Source organism: Sebastes fasciatus, chromosome 17, assembly GCF_043250625.1.
Source record: "Sebastes fasciatus isolate fSebFas1 chromosome 17, fSebFas1.pri, whole genome shotgun sequence".
Classification (NCBI taxonomy): Eukaryota; Metazoa; Chordata; class Actinopteri; order Perciformes; family Sebastidae; genus Sebastes; species Sebastes fasciatus.
The window spans coordinates 15413243-15430024 of record NC_133811.1 but is presented as its reverse complement, the minus strand read 5'-3'; the positions used below and the strand labels follow the sequence as shown (position 1 = coordinate 15430024).

General features: G+C 39.3%; 1 protein-coding gene across 1 annotated transcript in view; it reads left to right on the top strand.

Moving 5' to 3' along the window:
- Positions 1 to 1170, top strand: part of twist1a (twist family bHLH transcription factor 1a) — a 2832-nt gene extending 1662 nt beyond the window's left edge. Inside the window, exon 3 of the mRNA XM_074614086.1 lies at positions 657 to 1170. The gene's annotated coding sequence lies outside the window, so the exon portion shown is untranslated. The remainder of the gene's footprint in view (positions 1 to 656) is intronic.
- Positions 1171 to 16782: the final 15612 nt, after the last annotated feature.

The window sequence follows — 16782 nt, the reverse complement described above, 5'->3', positions numbered from 1 at the left end:
ACACACAAACAGCCACAGCTGGCCACAAAGGACCTAACTGATTCTCAATCATGGATACATAAAATTAAAATTGCAGAGAATACAACACAGGTAGAGTATCCACAAATAAGTCATGAAATAATAGTAAGAAGAGAAAAAAAAAAAATATATATATATATATATACCTACATACACACACACACACATACACGTACACATATATACACACAGACATACATATATATAAAAATAGAAGGAAACTAAATAAAAATAAGAACGATAATAATTAATAAATAAATTAAATTAAATTTAAAAAAGGAAAAAGAAGATACTACTACTGGCTACTCAGAAAATGACAAAAAACACTTCTAAAATTCATTAAGCCTGTTTCATTTTGTAATGAAAGGAGTGTTAGTCCCTGTAGACTGCACACAAATATTTGTAATTTATTTGTAAGACAGCCACAAGATTTCACCATCCAACTTAAACTAGCTACTACTTACAAAGGGGGACTATGCATTTTTTTTCTGAAATCATAAATATGTTTACATCCCATAGGTCAAAACCAGGTTACATTACTGCAAATACAGCCTAAAAATGCATTAAAACTTGAGTCCAAATGATACATTTCTATGTTTGTGATTTTTTTCCTAATCACAATAATATTCCTTTCACAGATTATCCAGAGTGAAGAACCAGTGGATCAGGCGTACCTTTCAGATGGACTGAAACCTGCTCAACACAGCTGAGGGGCCCATAGACTGTATATAAGAAGGGGCCAGGCGCTGTGCTTCAGGCCTCAGAGGAGAGAGCGGGCTTTTCACATTTCCCGTCACAAGGACTGTAATGTTTGCAAGGGAGCACTTATAGGACAGACAGGACGGATATGAAGAAAAAAACACCACTGCGACTATGAATGTTGTGAAAACAAAATGAGCTCCGAGGAACCGCTCTGTTTTGAAACACGAGAGAAAAATGACAATTCATTCCACACTCCCTGTGACAGAGTTTCACAGCGAATGAAATACTTTGTATTTATTTTTTCTACACAGGCTCGACATTCCTTTTCCCCACTCAAATAAAAGTTATTTATTTTTGGGATATCATAGAATGCTGAATGGATCAGGAGTCTGCACATTTTGAGTGTTGTAAATATTTGGTAATATCTTGAATAAAGAAATAAAAGTATAATTCTTACGTCTCAATTGTCTTGGATATTCATTATAGAATAAGCTCTATAACAAGGGGTGGTTCTTTGACACACACAAGTTGTTTTAAATACCTGACATTTTTGGAAACAAACTCATGTCCTATAGTCTTAGTACTTTGAGCCTTTGTTGAGAGTTTATTTTCATTGGTTGTTGCTGAATCTCCAGTTAACTACTAAACCACAGTGGAGGGGGCAAAAGAAAACATCTCATACCCGTGGCTTATTCTGTAGTGATTTCTTGAGCTCAGGGATCTGGGGAAGCCATAATTAGCCGGTGGTCTGTTTGAACAGGGTGAGTGTGGAGCTGTGGGAGGCATGCATGATATTCCCAGATGTCCTCCGAGCCACAGGTCAGTATGGGAGTCTCCTGCAGGTGCTACAGCAGCTACCCAGAGAGCTCCAACAGATAAAAGGGGTGGATGCGGGTCATAAAGAAAAACTGAATAGGCTGTGTGATTACATATATGGAAAAAGATGTAGTTATTCTATATGAACACCATAAATGATCAAGGCAAAGACTTTTAATAGCAGTGCCATACGAAAAACAAAATAATCTTAGAAGGTAGGCTACATATTGTTTAACTCAAAACTCAGTTATATTCTTCCTAAATATTCCAAACTATCTGTCGTTTTTTACTGTTGGTGGAGATGCATTCAGGTTGTGCCACAAAAACTCAATTTTCTACTGAAACACCACACAAATGATATACCCCTACAATAAGAGAAAATATAAGGATTTCTTCATAAGGGACATATCTTTTTGTGTAGACATCAATCGGGAATTTTTCTTAATTAATTAGAGAATCATGAACCCCACATATCAACCTGCAGAAAATAAGTCTTCTTGAGCAAAATCTCAACAACATAATCCCTTTTACGAGCTCACCAAATGAGCGCATGTACACTTCCTGCCAAAATATCTCTATAAATATGTATAAATTAGGACTGTCCATCGATGTGTCAATGTGCCATTAATCGCAATTTAATCGCACATTTTTTATTTGTTCAAAATGTACCTTAAAGGGAGATTTGTCAAGTATTCAATACTCTTATCAACATGGGAGTGGACAAATATGCTTGCTTTATGTAAATGTATGTATATATTTATTATTGGAAATCAATTAGCAACACAAAACAATGACAAATATTGTCCAGAAACCCTCACAGGTACTGCATTTAGTATAAAAAATATGCTCAAATCATAACATGGCAAACTCAGGCCCAACAGGCAACAACAAGCTGTCAATGTGTCAGTGTGCTGACTTGACTATGACTTGCCCCAAACTGCATGTGATTATCATAAAGTGGGCATGTCTGTAAAGGGAGACTCGTGGGTACCCATAGAACCCATTTTCATTCACATATCTTGAGGTTAGAGGTCAAGGGACCCCTTTGAAAATGGCCATCTTAGTTTTTCCTCGCCAAAATTTAGCCTAAGTTTGCCTAAGTAGCCTTCGCAACAAGCTAGTATGACATGGTTGGTAGCCTACCATGGGAGACCGTTGGTTTTCTAGTTTGATATGATTCTAGTATATTCACTCAAGCTTTAACACTGAGCCCACTACAACCTAAAAATCACAAGTTGTGTTAATGCGTTAAAGAAATTAGCATTAGCAATTAACATTGACAGCCCTAATATAAATACAAACATCAATACATTTTCTGTACTAAAATAAGTCCTTAGTAGTAGTGTAACGGTTCAACAAGCCCACGGCGGTTGGTATTGCGTTTTTTGGGTCACGGTTTCGGTTAGGTTTCTTTTGCACATTAGGGAGAAGAAAATCATAACCATTTCCAATGTGTTTGAGCTCCAAAATATATAAATAGATGGATTGATAGTAATGAATGATATTTCTATATTATATGAAGCCATAACAGAGATTTTATACATGAAATAAGGCAGGCTACTTAATGGTCAAGTATGACTATGTTCAGATAGTTGCCTCTTCTATGTCTCTGGCACCTCATCAATTAATTAGTAGGCCTGTATATAATAGTGGTACAATGGTTCAACAAGCCCCGGTTCGGTGTGTACATCATTGAACGGTTCGGTTTTTACGGTTTGGTTTTGCATCCCTAGTCCTTAGATGTATTCCAGCCTGTTCTCATTCCCAGGGCATCAAACACCAACGCTTTGTCACGGCTGTTGGCGTTAGATACCGACGCACAAGGCACCCTTTAGCGTCGGTATGAGACGCACCGGGCTTTCCATTAACTATAATGTAAACCCATCCGCGGCAACAGTAAACGCTCAGGGAAAGTGCTGTGGCGGTCCAACAAACACAACCGCTGTTCGTGTCCCGTTTGTTACATTTCACTTTAAATCAGCTGTTCGTTCGTGTCACGTGTTCACAACGTTCAGTGCCATTTTCACTGTACAAACATGGTAATTTAAGCCCAACCATGTTGTTTTTTCTTAAACCTAACTATAGTGGTATTGTTGCCGAAACCTAAGCAAGTATTTTTGTTTAATTCACAACATTAAGCATGTGCTTTCTGCGACCGAAAAGTGACGCCAAGTGGACAAAGCATCAGTATGTGATGAGTTGGGATGAGAACGTGTTGATTCAGGGAGTGTAGGACTAGATTAGACCAGGGTTAGAGGACTGAATGGGACCCCGTTGCCTTTGCTTGCCAAAAGTTTCCCTCCCTTAAATGTTCGTAAATATCCCGTAATAAATGCTTGAAGACAGTGAAATACTATATAATCCCTAAAGGAATAGGCTCTTACAGGAGCACTTGGAGCTATCATGGATGAAAGATACACTTCTATAGTGCGTTCCATATCTTTCCATAGGGTTGTTGAGGGATGATTATGGGAGCGTTACTGTGTTTTTGCTTCACGGGTTGCGTGCGGAAGGTAAAGCCATCAGCTCTGACCCGAGGTCCTCGCCTGCCATCGGGGGGAATCGATTCCCACCCTTAGATCACCGTGGCCGTGTTGTCTTAAACTTGAGGCTGTTGCTCTGACACGGAGGAATGTCACCTCTGAGGCTTCGAAACACACACACACACACACACACACACACACACACACACACACATATAGGTTATACACACACAGAGGGAGATTTCTCACGCCTACCAAACAGGGAAATACATTCCACAGAAAGAGAGAGAAGAGGGGGAAGAAGGCTCCTGCTACTCCTGCCCCCTCCCGTTTTGATGTTTGAAGGTAATGGGATGACCGCTTGTTATCTGCGTAAAGGCATCTGGCTCTCTGGATATAAGTGTGCTATGATAAACTCTTTGATGACTGACACACACACTCTCTCCCGCTCATTAATCACAGTGTATATCTCCATGCTTTGAGCTTACACTGATCTAAATGTCAAAGGTGCGGGCCTGTGTGTGTTTTAATAATACCAGGAGCTGTAAATCTTTGTAAAAATGGATTTCTCACGCCTCCTCTTCATAGACAGTCGTTGTTGTTTGTTTGCTTGGTTTAAACTAGCAGAGGCCTTCCTGTCTTACCTCTCCTTTTGCTTACCTCTCTCTCTGAAGCGCCACATTACGGGGTAACAAGAGCTGGTTTACATTAACCCTCAACACTACAAAAAGACAAGGGGGGGAGGAAGCTAATACACACACACACACACACACACACACACACAGGGAGACAGAGATTTGCAAGTCTGGTTTCCATTAGAGCTAATTATCTGTGTTTCATCTCAACCTGAAGCAGTTAGTGTGTGTAGGTGTAAGTGTTTATGTGTGTTTGTGTGTTAGAGTCTCTTTCTATTTGTGTTCTGCTGCTTTTGACTCCTGCATCTCAAATCAAGGCAATTGTACCTGCAGGATATTCTCATATTTGCATATCACTGCAACCCCCATCTCCGCTCGTCAGTGGTGGAATAAACTATGACATTGAACCTGGTGAAGAGAGAGCATAATGTGTTTTTGGCATATAGCAGAGATTGTGAGCATTTTTATAGATTGATTGAATAGATCACATGAGTTTAATTCTCCTTTTTCCAGCATTTCCTGCTTTTTAGTCTCTAAAGTGCACCATTTCGAATATGAAATCTTTGATTATAGCAATGCAGAAACGTACACAAATCAATTTGGTTTAGTTGATTAGTCTAAAAATTCTCGGTCAAAACACTCACAATACTGTCAAATGTTTTCATTGTTATTTCATCTGTCTGGGTCAAATTGATCATTATAAGCAGATGACTATTATAGCTTACTGTAGTTCAAATTATGATTAAGCAATAGCCTAAAACAGTAGCTTGGCGGTGGTCTCAGTGTATTTCTAATTTAACAAGCCTGAAATAAACTGTAGGCTATCAATGCCGAACTGGTAGCATAATTTGAAAACAAACGTATTCATAAAAAACAGTAGGCCTATCATAGAAGTAAAGAATCACCATAGTTTTACATTGTCTTCCCAGAAGACTGAAAATGAACACTGTAAGCAGACGACTTGATTACTATAAGCAAATCATTTAAACAGCGTTTGTATAGGAATGATTCAGTCCCAAGCTTTTTGATCCATATAAGTGGTTGATCATTTTAACCGTGATCAGCAGTTTCCACTGTATTTATGGCGAAATACGTTGAGCGTCTTTAGGTCAAGCTGGTTCTTCATGTGTCGGTAAAAACAAGTGGTGTGGGGTTTCAAAGAAGTGGATATCACTGGACAGTCCGTTTGCATGAAAAGGCGTATGAATGCTAAACGTGCAATACGAACGCCTTCCTTGCTTTTGGCGTGTCATTTGTACGCCATGTAGTCTGTACTGAGTCCAATGTAAATGCACAACTTTTAACCGGGAGGCCAGTGTTTTGTTACGTTAGTAACATTTGTCACATGTTTTCTGTACTTATGTTACCGCATGTATTTTATTTAGTTTTGTACTGATTTTAAGCCCAACCATGATGTTTTTTCTTAACCTAACTAAGTGGTTATATTGCCTTAACCTAACTGCAAACATTACTGTAGTGTTGTTGCATGGTTTACAAATGACACGCGAAAAGTGGCGTACAGATGATAGACAAAAATGCGTCCTCATGACATGCACAAGGTCCTTGCAATGTCCTGCTAATTATATGCTTTCCCATGACACCAGGGAGTACCCCTTTAATGGCAAACAACTCCTTTGGGCTCAGAGCATCGTACTTCTTTCAAATATTAAACATTAGTAGTGAAGTCATAATGGGAGCATTTGACAGGGGGCTGAATGTTAAAGCCAGCAGGAAGGAAAAGAGTGACAGAGGAGTGACAGAAAGGAAGTGAGCGCTCACACTCACACATTCCCTGAGGACGGTGCCAACTGCACCCATCACTCCTCCTGACCTCTGACCTCTCAAACTGACCCCGTCCCCCAGTCTACAGCGACCCCCAGCTGGACCACGAGCCGCCACATTCACCTCCACAAAGCAGCCACTCACTATTCACTAATACCTCTCTGATGGATGGACAGAAGAGTACAGAGAGACGATGGGGTATGGGTGGCGAGAAGAAAAATGTCAAAATGAACGTACAAGTGAGAAAAAGAGGAAGCAAGAAAAGGAGGGCAGGAAGGAGGGAACGAACTTATACGAATCCTCTCGGTGCTCCTGCCTGAGGCTGTTTATCTTGCAGATTGAGTTAAGCGCGAGCCTCTTATAACTCTCCACATACCAGACAATATCACAGTGACCCCGTTTTACGAGTATAAACATACGCGCTTTATCAAAGACCGGCACGGCTCATTCAAACACATGGGCTCTTTCTCCTAACTTAATTTACCTCGCCTTATACAAAGTTCCTTTATTGGATTTGAGTTTTCTAATTCTGGCTTAAAAATGGGGGTCTGTTGACGGAGATGGAATAGGTTTTCTCCATGTTTACCTTATGAAACCACAGTGGTCTCTTATCATCCTTACATCTATCAGTATGGAAAAGCCTGAGGTCACACACACACAACACACTGTGTGTTATTTCTACAGAGAGAAGCCATTGTTTGACTGAACATAGGTCCATTCACAGTGATGGGAGCGTGGCTATCAATGGGAAATGTATGTTTCCTTGTTGTGTTAATAATAGGGCTGTCAAGGTTAACGTGATAATAACGCGTGAACGCAAATTCGTTTTAACGCCACTAATTTCAGTTTTGAAGCTAGAGTGAAGTTACTGATATCATATGAAACTAGAAAAACCTAAGGAATCCATTGTTGCCAACCATGTCATACTAGCCTGTCGTGAAGGAGGCAAAATAACGCTCCAAACTTGCGCTAAATTTTGGGTTAAAAACTGGCATGGCCATTTTCAAAGGTGTCCCTTGACCTCTGACCTCAAGATATGTGAATGAAAATTGGTTCTATGGGTACCCACGAGTCTCCCCTTTACAGACATGCCCACTTTATGATAACATAACACATAATCACTTTGTTGATAATAGTATTAAATACATTTTGAACAGATACAAAATGCGTTTAATCACGGACAATCATTTGATTAATTGCGATTAATTATTTTAATCGATTGACAGCCCTAGTTAATAGTAGAGAGAATTGTCCTGACTCTGCCCAGAGATGCAGTGTTGCATCATCCTGTATTATATAAAGTTTTGCGAGCTTTTCTCCGTTGAAAGCAATAACCAGAGCACAGCCGTGGTTTACTGGCGTTCTGAGGGCCCCGGTCATGAGCGAATATGTGTGCACACACACACACAGAAGGGTAAAGTGAGGGATGACTTGGCAGTAAGAGCGACTCCAGCCTCAGTGTTGGTCTAAGGGGAGCTGTGCTCGTAGAGAGACGTTGAAATCTGCAGCCTTCCCGCTGGTGCTCACTACTGTGGGGTGGTCTCCCTCTTTCTTTCGACACCTTCTTTATTTCTCCGTCCTCTGTATTTCTCTCATTACTTTGAGGTGGTCTGTTTCTGTCTCCGTTCCCATCCCTCTTCATTATATCTCTCTCCTCTTATCTGTCGTATAATCTCCTTCCCTCTGTTTAATATCTCCCCTCTCTCATTTCCTCCTCCTCTTCAAACTCCTTCCCCCTTTACCCCCTTTTTGTTTACCTCCACACACAAACACAAAAACACTCATCATGCCTCACTATGCCGTTCGCCAAAAAGTGTGTGTGTGCAGCGCCAGAGAGTGTGAGTGTATACTTGGAGGAAAACCAAGCCGAGACGAAAAGAAAGATGCCGGGACTGTAAGAAAACAAAGTCTTGCTGATGCAGTGATTATCGCTGGTCTGCATTTTTCAAGCCAATTGTCCTCTGAGTCAGTGTGTGTGTTTGGGGATTTTTTTTTCATTACTTGGCAAAAGTTGAATATTAAAGCATTATATTTGTTTTTCTTAACTGTTGTTTTTCTGTCTGTGTCTCCCTTTTCTCTCTCTCAGAAGGTGTCGGTTGTGTGATTTTATAAGCCTGGCGTTTGGTGTCACATGAACCGTTTTTTCAGGTCCTGTAAAACAGGCCTAAATGCCCCATAATTCTCTTCCCCTGGCTGCTTGGGGAGGGTTAGAGCCAACATGCAAAGTCTCTCTCAAACACACACACACACACACACCAATGGGAAAAGTGTAAAGTAACACCACCTATCTTAAAAAAAGAGGCAAAAGGTCTTGTTGAGACCAAAAGCCCATATAAATGCAAGGAAGGACACATTAACACAGAGATGGTGAGAGACAGAAAGACAGTGTTTGTGTGTCCAGCAAACTAGTTTCAAGAACTGATAGCATAGTAAAAAGCCAGGCGCCAGGATTACAACAGGGCAGAGGAGTGTGTCTGTGACTGTGTGTGTGTGTGAGCACATGCATGTGGGAGAGTTATAAATAGTTGGATCATCTGGAGTACATTAGAGGTATAGTGTTTAAGTGAACAGGTCCGCTACCTGCAGCCACAGAAACCTCAGAACAGACACTGCCAAACCCCAAGCTGGTCACACACACAGAAAATCAATCAATAAAGGCAAAGCCATTTTGCAAAACTGAGCTTAAACAAAGTGCTGAACAGGCAGATAGTTTGGGCGTCGGAGAGGAAGTGCCTCACACAATAACACAACCAGACTGCGGTAAATCTCCACAGCTTTAAGATAAACGGGTTATTAGCGAGGGCACCGCAGGGATATCAACTCTGCTATTAAACGGTGGGCCTGACGTGACTTTAAAGGGAGGGGAAATATAACGTCTGAACAAGGTTGTTTAGCTTAGAACTGGCCGTATACCACTTCCCGAGGCCACACACGTGAACAGCACCTGTATGCACAAATCCACACACAAACAGTGGTGGACTCATGCTGTCTGAGGGGCAGGGGCAAAAAAATTAAAAGGGCACCAGCGCGCAGAACGTTTTCTAGCATGTAGGGCAGCCTGTATGGCATCCCATCTCATCATATCACATCTTCTCAATTTTAAGGGCACCCTAGAGGGCAATTCATCATGTTTTCTCTACTATAAGGCCACCTTAGAGGGCATTTCATGTTTTCTCCACTGGAAGGGCACCCTAGATGGCACTTCATCACATTTTCTCTACTGGAATGGCACCCTGGGGGCACTTCATCACGTTCATTCTACTTGAAGAGCACCCTAGAGGGCATTTTATCATGTTTTCTCTACTGGAAGAGCACCCTAGAGGGCACTTCATCACATTTTCTTACTGGAAATAATACAGGTTGTATTGCCCAGAGTGAGGAAAAATGCCCACATGTTGCTTTTAAAACTTTCATTAACCTTCATCAATTAAAATCCTGCTTTATAAGGTCATCCACTGTGTAAATGTATTATCTGCTTTTTTGTAATGTATAAGATAAGATATTCCTTTATTAGTTCCGCAGTGGGGAAATTTGCAGTGTACAGCAGCAAAGGGGATAGTGCAAAAAACAAGATGCATCAGCTAACACGGTAAAAAAAAAGAGCTAAACAAAGTGTAACAAAATATGAACCATTTGAATAGAAGGAAGTATAAAAATAGGAGCAGTATATGCAGTATTGACAATAAACAGACTATTAAAAAAATGCACAAGTGGAAAAAAAGATATTGCACAGTGAGAATGAAATGAAATTCCACCTGAAAATATTGCACAGTATGAATTACAGACAAGGATTTTCACTTCCAAAATCGAAAACTGCTCTGTGCATTTTTACACTTTTTTACACTCCTAAACACATAGCCAATATTAATTGGTTTACTTTTATATCTTATGAATTTCTGCTTTCACTAAATCTTCCTTCCACAAATTTAAGGCCCCCAAAAAGTCAGGAGTTGGTGCAGGAAGTGGACCCTCCCCCCATAGCACATTTACACTCACACACACTGAAACCCGAGCCACAGGAAGTGGTCCTGCGCAGCATCATGTCAGGGCAGATTAATTATTCACCGTTTGAAAAATGCACCTTTTTCTCCTCTCCTATATATTTCCTCCTCCCCCTCTCTCCTCCTTGTCTTCTTCTCTCCATTTATTGTTTTCATTTCGGGTCCTCCAGAGAGGAACAGTCAAGGAGACAAAAAGCTCTGCTACCTGCGTTATCTCAAAATGAGCTGCGTTCAGACTCAAAATGAGCCGCTGCGGTTGCACAGGCCCCAAAATTCCGGGAAATATTCTCCTGCGGTGTTCCCCGAAGACTTGCGGTATTCCTACCCACAGTATCCCCACAGCGCTTTTGTGGAATTTCCTAAATGGATGAAAAGCAGGTTTATTTGAACTCTTTTGAAAAGTGAAACATATATCTTCCTTATCTTTCCACGGCTGTATTATCTTACTGTATAAACCCAACTGTGAAAAGGCGGAGGGAGAGAATATAAAGAACAATTTTGTGCTGGTTTTATGAGAATAAAGTGAACAAACAATAAAACCACCCAGTTAACACATAATGTGGGCGATTAACGCTGTAAAAACCTCCTTTCAGTGACCTCACCAGCAACTTTGCTTTGTGTCAGCGAGTCCACAAGTCAAAACAGGATGAAAAATCCATCCTTGTATTTTTAGAATTGTACATAATATTTGATCTATGGATTAATTAATAGAGTTATTAAAGACATTTGCTTGCTTTTTCTTGACCATAAACTGATGTGGAACCCATGTGATGAAATTGAGGCAAGCAAAAGCTTTTTTTTTCGTTTTTTCTATAAATCACACCACGCTCTTTATACTTTTACTGTTTTAACCCTTCCAACTCGAATCAATATGCACTTTGACGGTGGATGTAAAACTTAAAGGTAGTGTGCCGGATTTGGCAACATCTAGTGGTGTGGTTGCAGATTGCAACCAACTGAGTACCCCTCTGCTCACTCCTCCCTCTCCATGACTGCGGTAACGTGAGCTGCCGAGTAAAAAACGCCGTTCGCCTCACTCAAAGGTCATCATTACCTTAATAACACTACTTTAGGAGTAACGGAAGTCAGACGGCGGCTGGTGGTACAGTTCAGCACTCTGCGGCTCATGTTACTGCAGTTTCACAAGCGTGTCAGAGAACTACCCTGGCCTCAGATAACGTAAAAATGTGAAAGCTCTCTCTAGAACAAGTGTTTGTTTGGTTTGTCTGTTCTGGGCTAGTGTAGAAACATGGCGGACTCTGTGAAGAGGACCCGCTCCCTATGTACGGTAGATAAGAAGGGCTCATTCTAAGCTAACGAGAACACCACGATTCTTAGTTTCAGGTGATTAGACACTAATGAAAACATAGTTATGAATATTATATTCCATTTCTGCCAATAGATCCCCTGAAATGTTACACACTGTTCCTTTAAACTTTAAATGTCAGACCTCCTTCCTATAGCTAACAAATTAAATTAAAGCCCTACCCATTCTTCCTCTTATTACTTCTTCCTCTCACTTTTATAATGCATTGTGTTTAATGTACAACCTTCTTTGGAACCTTTATGCAGTACTGTGATGTGACTGTGGAGTCTACTATCTGTACTGAAGAGTCATGTTTCTGTCTTTGTGCAATGTCATCCCAAATGTTATTCACTGAAAAATATGTTCCCCACAAGGACGGTAAACTATCCAGTTAATGTTGTGCACGTATGTCAGTGGTTAGTGTGGGACCACAGGGACGTGACACAGCGCTACAGTGACACCAGGAAGTGTCCACTCTCCTCCTCCTGCCAGCACTGTGACTGTGTGGATTATGTGGAGGTCAGGAGGGGAGAAGGTTGTGTTAAGTGGAGTTTGGAGGAGCAGCGGCCAAACACACTTTCCCCTCAGGCTAGTGGTCGAGGGACAATTAAGGGCACACACATACACTCAACCTCGTATACGCACTCACATACCCACAAGCGGTTGATTCTGGAGTAAACATCTTGCCCCATTAATACCCACAGTGCCTTGGGCGACTTGGCCTACCCTGGTGACCCTTGTTACCGTGGTGATTAGATATAGGGAGCCTTCATCTGCAAACATTTAGCCAGTGTCACCCCCTAATCTTCCTCCTGTCACCCTGCCACCGCCGGGCTCAGCAGCAACACACACAAACATGCTGAGGACACACATTGTGCCACATGATTTACAACTGACAAATGAATACATCTTGTCTCTGCTACTGCTGTCAGGTGAAAACCTTCAAACGCTGGTCTATTTTTATGAGTTATACTAAGTGATAAAATATCTTTTGAGTATCAAGCTCTCACCCAAGGTGGCTGTAAAAAGGTTATGGTTTCCTCCTTGACAGAAAACAGTGTCATTTTTTCCCCAGAATCTGGCTATATACACCTTTTGTTGGAATTTGTCAGAACAATGTCCTAATATAAAAGTAGTGTAGGCCCTCTGAGATGATTATTTATCTATGTATCTATCTAGTTGGCAACATTTTCAGTATCACTTTAACTACAGTTAAAGGTTTTCAAACTTTATGGGTTTACAAATCCTCACAAAATCCCCAAATGCAATGCGCCAGGCTGAAAGTAAGGCTGTTTTTCTTGTATTGTAAAAGGTGACATTTATTTATTTATTTATTTACTTATTATTTATTTTTTGGGGGGGGATTATTATTATTAATATTATTAATATTATTATTATTATTATTATTATTAAATTTTGATTAATGTTTTGTTTTGAATTATGTAATTTTGTTGTTGTTAATAATTTCCAATGCATATCTTTAAAACCAATCAAATTTGATCACCACAAAAAAGATCCGACAACAAAGATATGTACCTATAACACGCATTTCCTTCGTCATTAAATCACCATTGGCTGCCACATTCCACCTCCTGACCTCTGAACTATGACACACGGGTCCTCCTCCTCCAGGCCACACCACCACCGAGCCTCAGGTCACTCGTTGGCTCACTAAGCACAGCAAAAAGAGTGTGTTACGTCTGGAAATAAGTCAATGACTCCTTTGAATGACAAATACATCTTGAGTTGTTAAGCGACTCACTTGACGTTTGGTCAGCCAAACAAATACAAACAGGTTAATATTATGTCAAAGTACCACAAAAAGAGAAGAAATATGGTATTATAGGTATGACACTTCAGAGTCTCAATCAAGACATACCACCAATTAAAAAATCAGTACAAAGGCTGAAGGCAACTAAGCAGATACTTAGGGCTCTGCATACCACATAGGACGGGACAGGTTCACAATTTTCCCACGACTGTCTTAAACCAATAGTCAGGTGCTGATTTGAACAGTGAAAAACTGTTTTTGCTTGCTCTAGTAATTTCATCCTAGCTATTAAAAGACACTTTCCTAATGTCATTATAATATAAATGATGGTGGACAAAATCCACAGTCCTTGTTTTGTACAAAAATACACTAAAAAGTTTATGTGAAGTTCATTTGAGGCTCCAGCAGTCTGAGTTACTCTACTTGATTTCACTAATTTGGACAGCTGATGACCCATGTAAGCTTCATCTAAACTTTTGAATATATTTTTGCACAGAACAAGGACGTTGTCCAGTGTCACTTACACTGAAACAGTGGTAGTCGAAGTATCTTTTACTTAAGTAAAAGTACCGAAGTATTATTAGGGAAATGTGCTTAAAGTATCAAAAGTAAAAGTAGCTACTCATTATGTAGAAGTGCTCCTTTTAAAGTGTTATATTCTTTTATGTTTTTATCACTAACAAATGCATTTTTATGTCACAGTTCTTCAATTTAGATACTTTATATACTACTGGGTAGATTAGTGGTACATTACTGCATCATATCACAAAAGCATGTATATTTTTATGTAAAAAGTAACTAAAGCTGACAGATAAATGTAGTGGAGTACAAAAAAACGATGTTTCCCTCTGAGATGTAGTGGAGTAGAAAGTAGCAGAAAAATAGAAATAGTCAAGTAAAGAACAAGCACCTCAAAATTGTAACAGTACCTGAGTAAATGTACTTAGTTACATTCCACCACTGCATTGAAAACCCATGCGGAAGGGAATGATTACAGTAAGCAATCGCTTCATTTTACTGTAAGGCACGCAGTAAACCTGTCCTGACCTATACGGCGAGAGTGTCAAGCATCTCTTAATGCTCTTCCTTGAAGAGATTGTTGGATGTTTGTGAAACTATGATTGGCATGCACAACATTTGAGACATTCTCCTACAGTAATACTTCTTTTTAGACCTTCCACTAACCTTTACAGGAGTTTATGATGAATTGATAGTGACCTCTAGCGGTAACGACACAACACTGCAGGTTAGGAGCTGTGACACTTGGTGATGTCTGTACAGTCTTTAAAAACAAAGCAACACCTGTCTTTGGAGACCTTTTTGAGAGATTTTGAAGACATGATGGCATGAAATGGAATATCCTTTTTGTATTTGCTATTATTGTTTTATAAAAGCTATGGGCACATAGTGGTGCAGTGATAAGCACACCTGCAAAACAGGTTGATCAACAAGCCATGTCATGTCATCTTGATTCCAGCATGCGGTGAAATCACTTAACATCACAGAACTGGATGCAAAAACACCAATAAACTTGTCACATGTTTTGCCATAACAGGTGTGTAACTCATAAAGCATGGGTATAAAGTCTGCTGTTGTAACTTGCCTGTGTGTGACAGAGAGACTGACAGAGAAAAAGACAGAGGGATATAGAGACACAAGAAACATGAGAGGGCAGGGGAGATATCTTTTGTGTGCACCTGGGTGTTAGAAGAATGGGCAGCCTGGTGAGTGCGCTCCGCTCTCCTGGACATAGAGACTTTATTTTGCTTCATCCCTGCCTGCTGTGTGACCCGGCTGGAGCTCTGTCCACCTGGAGACAGGTATCATCATGACCTAGAACAACACAGAGATCTCTTGTAACTTACAATCTTTTTCGGTCACTCTGGGACTCTTTGCTTCTTTGTTTCAGTCCCCCACCTCGCTGCTTTCTCTCTCTTTGCCAGGCAGTGTAAGGTAGAACTCAGGTTAATGAAGGTGCCACTAGGGCAATAAATTATGCATCATCACCAGGTTAGCAGGTAGCCATTGGTCAACCATGTGATCACACTGCACTCTGGTCTTTCTTGTGCAGTCTTCTAATAATGTACTTTATTTGACCTAAGTGTCAGGAAGACACCAATTTGAGCTTTTTTGGAAACACTAATCATCATAGTATGTATATAGCTTTTTTTTTGCTTTTTTTTTTTTAGATCACCATTTTGTTAAATTGGTCTACAAGTTAGATTTAGTGATCAAACCTATGTTTGCATGTATGTATGTGGACTTTTCACTGTGAAAAACCTGAGTGAGAGCTATCAGAAAATGGTGAAATATTGTAGTCATGATTGTCACTGCATTATTTTTTCACATAGATTTTATTGTTATTGATGGAATTTATATTTTGTTTGTTTATTGTTTATTTTGTTTCACACATGTAAAAAAAACATTAAATACAAATCACATGAAAGAAATATAAACACATGTGAGGGTGTGGAAGAAACTTATAAGGGCTTATATAAAAAAAACACATCCAAAAAGGTAAAAATATTACCATACAAAAATTACCTGTACATTTTAAATATTAATGTCCAAAAATGTCACATATCAAAAAAAGTGTAGGAATATAATTCACAATAAAAATAACAAAAAATGCAGAGAAGCAAGAGGAGTTGTTGTCATATACATCATATCTTATTGCCTGTATTGATGTATTGTTGTTTGTTCTGTGCTCAATAAATAGATAAAAAAGGCAATATATGTATATATATATATATATATATATATATATATATATATATATAAATAAAGAATATCAAAGTTAATTTCTTTAACCTTCATGAGAATAAAATAGACTATTTGTAGGTAATCAGCCAATTATTCTTCCAACCAACACATAAAAAAACTCCCAAAGAATTTTCCTGACCCCCTTTGTGTTCACTGAGGAATCCTTTTTTTTTTTAACTGTGGTAAACCAGAGTAAGATATATATCTGATCAATCTGATCAAAAGTAATGTGGTGTAAATCATTCCTAAAAGGGAATTTTGTATATGATTTATATACAGGCTAATTTAATAATTTATATATATATACATATATATATATGTATATATATATAACAATCTTATCTTATCTTATCTTATCTTATATATATATATAAGATATTATATGTTTCTTACACATCCTTACACATACTCTTATTTCTTTCATGATTTGTATTTAATGTTTTTTTTTGTGTGAAACAAAATAAACTATAAATATATATATCGTTTATTTTGTAAAATAATATTT